This window comes from Leptidea sinapis, chromosome 16, assembly GCF_905404315.1.
Source record: "Leptidea sinapis chromosome 16, ilLepSina1.1, whole genome shotgun sequence".
In the NCBI taxonomy this organism is placed as follows: domain Eukaryota; kingdom Metazoa; phylum Arthropoda; class Insecta; order Lepidoptera; family Pieridae; genus Leptidea; species Leptidea sinapis.
Window position 1 is genome coordinate 9,370,538 of NC_066280.1, and position 8,948 is coordinate 9,379,485.

Consider the following 8,948-nt stretch of genomic DNA (forward strand, 5'->3'; position numbering starts at 1 on the left):
TCAGCCGACATCATCTTAAAACTTTCCTGGAACACATTTCGTTTTTATACTTATAGCCATGCGTCATACACCTCTGAGTATGAAGCCAGTTTTAGCGTGTTTCCTAGAGCAGGCAATGTCATACATGTCGAAAGAGATATCAATTCATATATTATTATATTATATCTACTAGTTGACCTGGCAGGCATCGTACTGCCTCAATCGATAAATAAAATACATAAGCTTTTGTATAAAATAAACTTAAAACAAACAAAAGGAATCCTTTTGTTATTAAAATAAAAACATGCTCGGCATGAATGAAATTTTATTATTATTTTAGATTTTTCCTGAAATACTGGCTATTTATAAGGTTTCAATTTGAAATTGACAGACACAGTTATGAGCTAAGCTTTCTGATAAACTATAATTTTTGATTTGGTGGTGCGGTTTGGTTCAGAAATTTAATTTTTTGACAAAACTTAAGATTTATCAATCTACATAACAAAATCTGATAGTTACTATAGTTACTTAAGATTAAGTTTATTTTTTATTTCCTGTTTAAAACTTAGAATGATATAAAAATTATAATTAGTTTTTCATTTTAAATTATTATTTTAATTTGATTTTTGAACGACGGGGGACACATCAAAGAAAAATGAAAATCGTTGTTTTCATTTAATTCCAAACATTTTCATATTTATTCATCTTTTAAACCTTCTCTGGACTTCTACAAGGAATTCAAGACCAAAATTAGCCAAATCGGTCCAGTAGTTCTCGAGTTTTCTCATTTTCTCATCATCTACGGTTTTAAGAATCACTATCTACTCTCTGATGACCTCACAGCTTCTCACCTACTTTACCCTAAGGTTGATCATCAAATTCAAATTATTCTATTTTAGTATTTTTTTTAATAATCATAATTTCATTTATAAATGTTTATTATTTATTTATTTTTTGATTTTATTATTATGTACCTTTATCCTAGCCGATTTACTTAAAAATATTTTAAGAAAAAAGGGACGTAATGAGAAATTCGTTCTCCTGATGTAAGTGATGTTCAGTCCATATACAATGCAGGAAAAACCAACGTTCTCATAGGCAATGCCATTGCACTCGTCATGAGGATATTTTTTTTTATGATAATAAGGGACGAGATGAGCAGGAATTTGAGCAGATGGTAATTGCTAGACCCTGCCCATTGCAATGCAGTGCCGCTCAAAATTCTTGAAAAACCCCTAAATATTCTGAGCGGCACTACAATTGCGCTTGTCACCTTCAGACATAAGATGTTAAGTCTCATTTGTCGAGTAATTTTACTTGGTACGGTGCCTTTCAGGCCAAAACACAATATTGCTTACACATTACCTACTGCTTCACGGTTGAACGAGGCGCTGTCTTAGTACTCAGTACTCATTCTGTGCACAGGAGCCTCTTAATGGTAAATGCCTTAAGTCACTTCTTACACCCTTGGGCCTGGGACTTTCTTATTCTTTTTATGCCCCGGGGAAGCACAGGGCATGAGACGTTAAGTGTCATTATAACAATAATTTCACTAGCTGTGACGTCCTTCAAACCAAAGCAACAATGCTTGCAAATAACTGCTTGAATGCAAGTTCAAATTCAAATATTTTTATCCACAATAGGATATAGGATAGTCAGAAACTACCAATTCAATAAAGTATGCCTCAGACCTGAAGAGGGGAAGAAGAAAGGGTGGAAGAAACTCAAAGGGCTTCCATTTTTTTTCATAAAAAATGATTACAATCTAATATTGTACAATAAACTTTATTATGTAATCGCCTGAGGGAGGTCGCTCCCTACTCAATCTGTGGTATCATAAGAAAGTCTGTTATGTTGTAGTAACACACAAAATCCCCTCCCACTGCTAAATACATTAAATAATCATAATATAATCTTAATTTTGGCTTTCGGTAGGTGGAATGAGAAACAAACAAGTATTAAGGACTTACATAAGATAGCTTAAATTTTACCCAGTAGATATGAAGTAAATTAAAAATTAAGGCCTTAAAAATGCCAGTGTCCTTGCTCATACAAGTCGTATTTAAAGGTTAAAATGATTATTAATTAATAATATTTGTCGACTAAATAAAATACAACCACCCCAATTTTCTTGCTGGTAAGTTTTCCCTTTTCATATCTGAGAGATCCCTGACAACAAACAGAAGACGGTACATACATTATTCATGGAACCCAGTGGCGAACGATGGCGTGCTGTGGCGAGCTGTAAATCAACCAAGCTTAGTTGAAAGCCTACAGACTATTAATTTAATTCAACATTTTTAATATCTTTTAATATATCATGAAAAGTTTTAGTAGATTTACTGGCTCTTGAATTGCAACTTACTAATCTCAAACTAGTTCAGAATATTTATTGAATTAGGCGTTACTTTGCGGAAATCCATAATTATACAAATGATTTAAGTTTTCTTTAGTGTGAATTCGTGCCAGATTTTGGCGAGACAACACGTCCTGACACTCCCTTTTAAAAACAAATATTGGCGGAATTAACACTAAAGAAAACTTAAATAATTTGTATAGTTAAGAATATTCAATTTAATTGAATGTCTTATAGTTTACCACTACTCAATTTATATATTATGATAAATTATGTAGTTAGTGATGACTTACGGTTCGCAGACATGGTCGCTTATTATGGGAATGGACTATGCTCGAAGTATCGTCATCGAATCAGAAATGAGGCAGATCCAATTTCGCGATAGAGGTCACTCGTCGAATCCAACTCGGATGGGCAGCGTTCTTCGGGAAGCTCCGTAAAATCTTACCGTCTCAATTAAAGTGTCTGAAGACGATAGTTTCAACCAGTGTGTGTTGCCAATGATGACTTACGGTACGCAGACGTGGTCGCTAACTATAGGCCTGATGAGGCAGCTGACTGTCGCTCAGAGGACAATGGCGAGGGCTATGGTCGGAGTTTCCCTGCGAGATAGAATCAGAAATGAGGAGATCCGCAGGAGAACCAAAGTCACCGACACAGCTCAAATGATTGCGAAACTGAAGTGGCAGTGGTCAGGGCACAAAGTTCGACAGGCAGATGGCCGGTGGGGCAGAAAAGTTCTCGAATGGAGACCACGTACCGGAAGACGCAACGTGTAGTTCACACGATTTGATTTGATTTGAATACGTTGGATGAGGGCAGCGCAGAACCAATTGTTGTGGAGATCTTTGGGGGAGGCGTTTGTCCAGCAGTGGACGTCTTCCGGCTGCTGATGATATGTAGTTAGAAGTTATATCTATGATGATAACATTAATGTTATGATTAAGTAAACAATAGCAGCCAATTGCTTTTAATTTGTTATTAGTTCACTAATTTGAAAAAAAATCTTATTTACTAATAATAACCAAAAAATTGTTGGGGATGAATAGGTTCAAATAATTATCATTATGAGTCAAAGTGTCAGTCCAAGATAACACAGAATTTAGGACGCGACTTGCGTCGACACTCTGGCTCCTTCTCAAGTCCAAGTTACTTCAGTTGGTGCTGGGGCTCCTGCTTCGACTACCAATGACAGCAAACGTCTCATATATTATGTTAGTCTAAGTGAGTCATACAACTCTGTGCCATTTGGTGTTGAGACACTTGGCACGTAGGGCCTAGAAGTGCGGAGAATGTACAAAATACTATCTTCGCGTCTCAATAGGGCGGCTGGAAACCCAGGCGCTGGCAGCTATTTCGGTCAACGGATCAGCCTAGCTATCTAACGAAGAAATGCTGCCAGTATTCTTAGTACACTTCCACCTAACGATTGTTAATTTAATGTAATCATAGTTTTGTAAATACAATCGCGACAATGAGACATTCTATAACCGCGCGTTGTCAAAAACCTTTTCATCGCACAGTCATTTCCGATACCGATACGACTCCAGCGTCTTTCAAGTCTAGACCATACCTGTACTATTATATATTCTTTGGAACATACTCCCATCTCAAATGCCGGGCACTCATCTCTTGAATTCTGGTATTGTGGCAGCCTGTAGTATAAGCTATATTATGTAAGTTTCCATAGTATAAGTATTCATAAGTACGTTCACTTATCATGAAGGCCGACAACGCTTGGAGTATGTCAAGTAGGTACTTACTATCCCGGTGGTTGTGATATAACGTTTAATATTTTTTTTATGCCAATACGGGACGAGAGGAGCAGGACGTTCAACTGATCATAATTGATACGCCCATCACAATGCAGTGCCGCTCAGGATTCTTGAAAAACCCAAAAACTCTGAGCGGCACTATAAACGCGTTCGTCATCAAATTCAAATTTTTTGATTATTTTCCCCGTACTTTCAATAGCTACGGCGCCCTTCAGACTGAAACACAATAATGCTTACACATTACTGCTTCACGGCAGAAATAGGTACCGCTGTGGTCCCCATAATCTTGCCGGCATCCTGTGCGCAACGGAGCCTCCCACTTGTAATTGCCTCCCACTTATAAAAAGAATGCTCTATACTTTAAATGAAGTATTAAAGTTATGACATGTGAATGTGATAAAGTTATTGCAAGAGAAAGTAGATAACATTTATGAGAGATATACTCTTAAGGATTACATGCACGGCGGCCCGGTATCGCTCAATTAAGGCTCGGCCACACAGGTGTGTGTTGCGTGCCCGCGATCAGGCATCCCCAAAGTTATAATTAAGTTAATCGATAGATTATAGCGCCTATTATTCGGCTAAGTCGAGTTAGTGGGTCTTTTGTGGGGCGATGATAAAAGACTACACTTTTACAAAAAGATCCCAGAAAATATTCAAAACAAATGTATTACGAAATTCAAGAGAACACAAATAACTTTCTTAGTGATACCACAGATTGGGAATGGAGCGACCGCGCTCAGGCTATTAAATAATAAGTTTAATTGTACAATATTATTTTGATTAGGACAGGCAAAGGCTTCAAGCCCATACAGCCGTATTCATTATTTAATAATTAATTGTCAAAGCCATCTTTGCAAGATTTTTACAAAATTATTCTTTCTAAAAACGTAGAATAGCACGAGGAATAAATCATTTTAATGATCTTTGCTTCGTTAGGTCAAAGAAGTATAACTCCTTGCGTGCATACTTAGGTACACACACACTTTTTTATTCATAGCGTCTGCTTTATATCGCAGACGTATCGGTGTAAATAACGATTGCATCTGTGTGTTATAGTCTTTAAGTTATAGTCGGGGGTAACGCAGGGGACGTAGATGATGTGAGGTCGGAGGTTAGGGCGGGCCGTCACCTCCTATTTGGAGACACTCTCTCGTTTCCGGACTGGTATCCGGTCGTATATCCGGTGCGCGGAAATAAAACATACAAAAACCAATTGTATTTAAATGTTTTAAATAGAAATTTAAATGTTAATAGTTAAGTGATAAAGGGATCATTTAGTGGGTGTTAAAGTTGTAGTGACATATATTAAGCCATAAGTGGTGTTTGGGAGTGGTGGCTGTTAAGGTGCCACGCGAGCACCATGCGATGCTGTGGTTCCGGGCGCCTGCAGGCGGATCTCGCTACGGCCGCGGTCAGCTGCAAAGACTCTATCATGGTCAGCTTGATATGATACAAGCATGTTGATGTGAATGTGCAATGTTATAAATAAAAAGTAGAATAATACAAATAAATGGAGATACATTATACTTATAGGTTCATATAATATTTAAAAAGGCATTTATTTTCTCAAAATCGATACCCTTAGAATTCTTTTTGATGTCATTTCTAATATACAAGACACTACTACCGCTACGGAAACGGCGCAAGAAACTCTCGCAGCATTTTTTTTGCGCTCTTTCATTGCTTTTTCTATAAAGTTATCATAATCTAGTCCCAGGCTATCCGATCACTTAGATATTCAGCTGTGGAGTAATAGGATTTACGACAGAGGCATTTTTTTTATAAAACATTTAAATTTATTAATAGACTTTATCATAAAAGTGTATATGTGGGAGACTTATAATACAGGTTCTACCTAGTTTGAGCTCCTGTCTCCCAATTTCTGTAGTTAAACATATTAAAAGTTATTATTGCTTGGATGATATAACATTGTAACCATACTTTTTAAGAATTATGAAAGAAAGAAGCCCGCGCTCTGCTCTGGTCTAATTAAGTGATGTTATATCCTATTTTGAGTAAAAAAAATTGAATTTATGTTCACCTTGGTCGACTAACTTTTACGAACATTTCCATCTACAATCGCTCCTTGACAAAACCAACTTAACAATAACTTCTACTTGTGAAGAATTTATGCGTTTGTATTAGAGGGGGTAATTACCAATAAGGCAAATTTTATATTTCGCTTTATTCAATGCTTTATTAGTAAAGAGTGTTATGGTTTTTATCAGAGAATTAGCTCAAAATTGTTTATAAAATTTGGAGTAAAAAAAACACTTTCAGTAATCATAATAAATCGTAGACGTTATTACTTGCTTTTTATTAACTTCACCTGTTTGTATGTTTGTTTGCAACCGATACATTTGGGCACGATTTTGACCCAGTTTAAATAACCAGATTTTGTTGAAAAATAGATTTATCGAGATTTTTCAATTTGCAATAAAATATTTATGTATAATTTTTTCATGTATCGTCGGCATAAGGCAGGAATTGATGTTCATTTTAAATTTCAACCATTATCTTTTCAACCATGGCGTTTAATTAAATTTACTCATTAGTGTAAATTTTGTTTTCTCCAGCTTTGTTCAAAGTGCAATTTGCACCATAAGTGAATATTTCTCTTGGCCTTAGGTTGCTAGACTTATGTTTTCTTAGCACTTTACAACAAAGATAATTCATTTTTTTTGCGCAACCGGATACCTGCATATTATAATCGCTATGTTTTTGTGATATAGAGTTTCATTTGATAGTTATGCTGGGATGTCTGCCGAGTCTCAAATTTTTTAATTCAAACTAGAAATACTGAGCGGCACTACATAGTAATGGACAGAGCGTTTTACTTATCACCAAGTGAACGTCTTTTAATTTAAAAAATAAAACTCGTTATTAAAGTATTTATTTCCACCATAGTTAATAATACCAATATCTGCATTTAAAATTCCTATTTCCACCATCTTGACAACATCACTTTTGGCGTTTTTAATTAGTATTTTCACTTTTATGGCTACCACCAATGACGTTATGTATAGAACACAGAAAGATTAAATGCAGACATTGGCTGCCGCAAATTCCTATTTCCACCATCGTGACATCAACATTTTGAGCATCCACCGTCTACTACCAATATCATTGAAAATTACTATTTCCATCATCCTGACAACATAACTTTTGGCATTTTTTATTAGTTTTTGCCACCATCGTGGCAACCACCAATATTTGCATTTAAAATTCCTATTTCCAACATCCTGACAACATCACTTTAAGCGTTTTTAATAAGTATTTCCACTATTATGGCTACCACCAATATCTGCATTTAAAATTCCTATTTCCAACATCCTGACAACATCACTTTAAGCGTTTTTAATAAGTATTTCCACTATTATGGCTACCACCAATATCTGCACTTAAAATTCATATTTCCACCATCCTGAAAACATCAATTAATTAGTTCTTTCCACCATCGTTGCTATTACCAATATTTGCATTTAAAATTCCTATTTTCAACATCTTGGCAACATCACTTTTGGCATTTTAAATTAGTATTTCCACCACCGCGGCTACCACCGATATCTGCATTTAAAATTCTTATGTCCACCAACGTGACAACAACACTTTCGGCATTTTAAATAACTTGTCCCCCATCGTGGCTATCACCAATACTTCCATTTAAAATTCCTATTTTCAACATCTTGACAACATCACTTTTTAATCGACTTCAAAAACGGAGGAGGTTCTCAATTCGTCGGTATGTTCTTTTTTTATGTTTGTTACCTCAAAACTTTCGACTGGGTGAACCGATAATTCTTTTTTTATGTGAAAGCTGGTGCTTCGCGTGTGGTAAATTGATGGCAAATTACATTTGCTCCAGATCTGACAGTGGCATCCATGAGAAAACCATAAAAGTCTTAAATTTGCTATACATACGTATAGCAAAGTGGATGATAGACTTACGAATAACTCAATATCGCACAACCGATTTCGATGATTCTTTTTTTATTGGAATATTCAAAGATAGTTCGGTGAGAGTTTGGTTAGGTTATGAGCAAATTAACGATACTCGGCCGAATCTTTTTTATGCTATCCGGATATTTAGGTCATCTACCATAACATAGTTATGGTCAAGTAATTGTCGTAGTCGAATATGATGATCAATGGGACTCCTTAACGACTTACAGTAAGGGTGCAATCTGTGGCAGACTTTCTAACCGTCTGTAATCAAATTGCAAAGCACTTACGTTCATTGCTGGATTGAAAAATTTAGTATATCTTCACATATTTAGACAAATTGTTAGTTAGTGTACTTCAAATTCACAAAAAATCATAAAATAAAATAAATTTAACAAAAAAACAACCGACTTCAAAAACACTATTCCAAAACGATAGATACAATGTGCACTAAAAAGTATAAAAATAATGGCGTATTATTATATAATCTAATTCTAGTTACGAGCATTGTAATTTTTTGAGTCGGTGTCGTCCAAGATAGGTTTGTTAATACATACACAGTTATAGGTGAGATGTGCTTGAGTCGTGAGGAGGCGATAGCGGCTCGCGGCGCAAGGACACCGATTCCAAAAATTACAATAATCGTAACTAGAATAAGATTAATTAATTATTTTGTATAAAAATACGCAATTATTTTTATACTTTTTAGTGCACATTGTATCAGTTGTTTTGAAATAGTGTTTTTGAAGTCGGTTGTGTTTTTTTTGTTAAAAATTTTTTGCCATTTTAAATAACTATTTCCCCCATCACGGCTTCCACCAATATTTACATTTAAAATCAATAGGAGCTTACCATCGTGACCATAAAATTTTTGGCTTTTTAAATAAGTATTT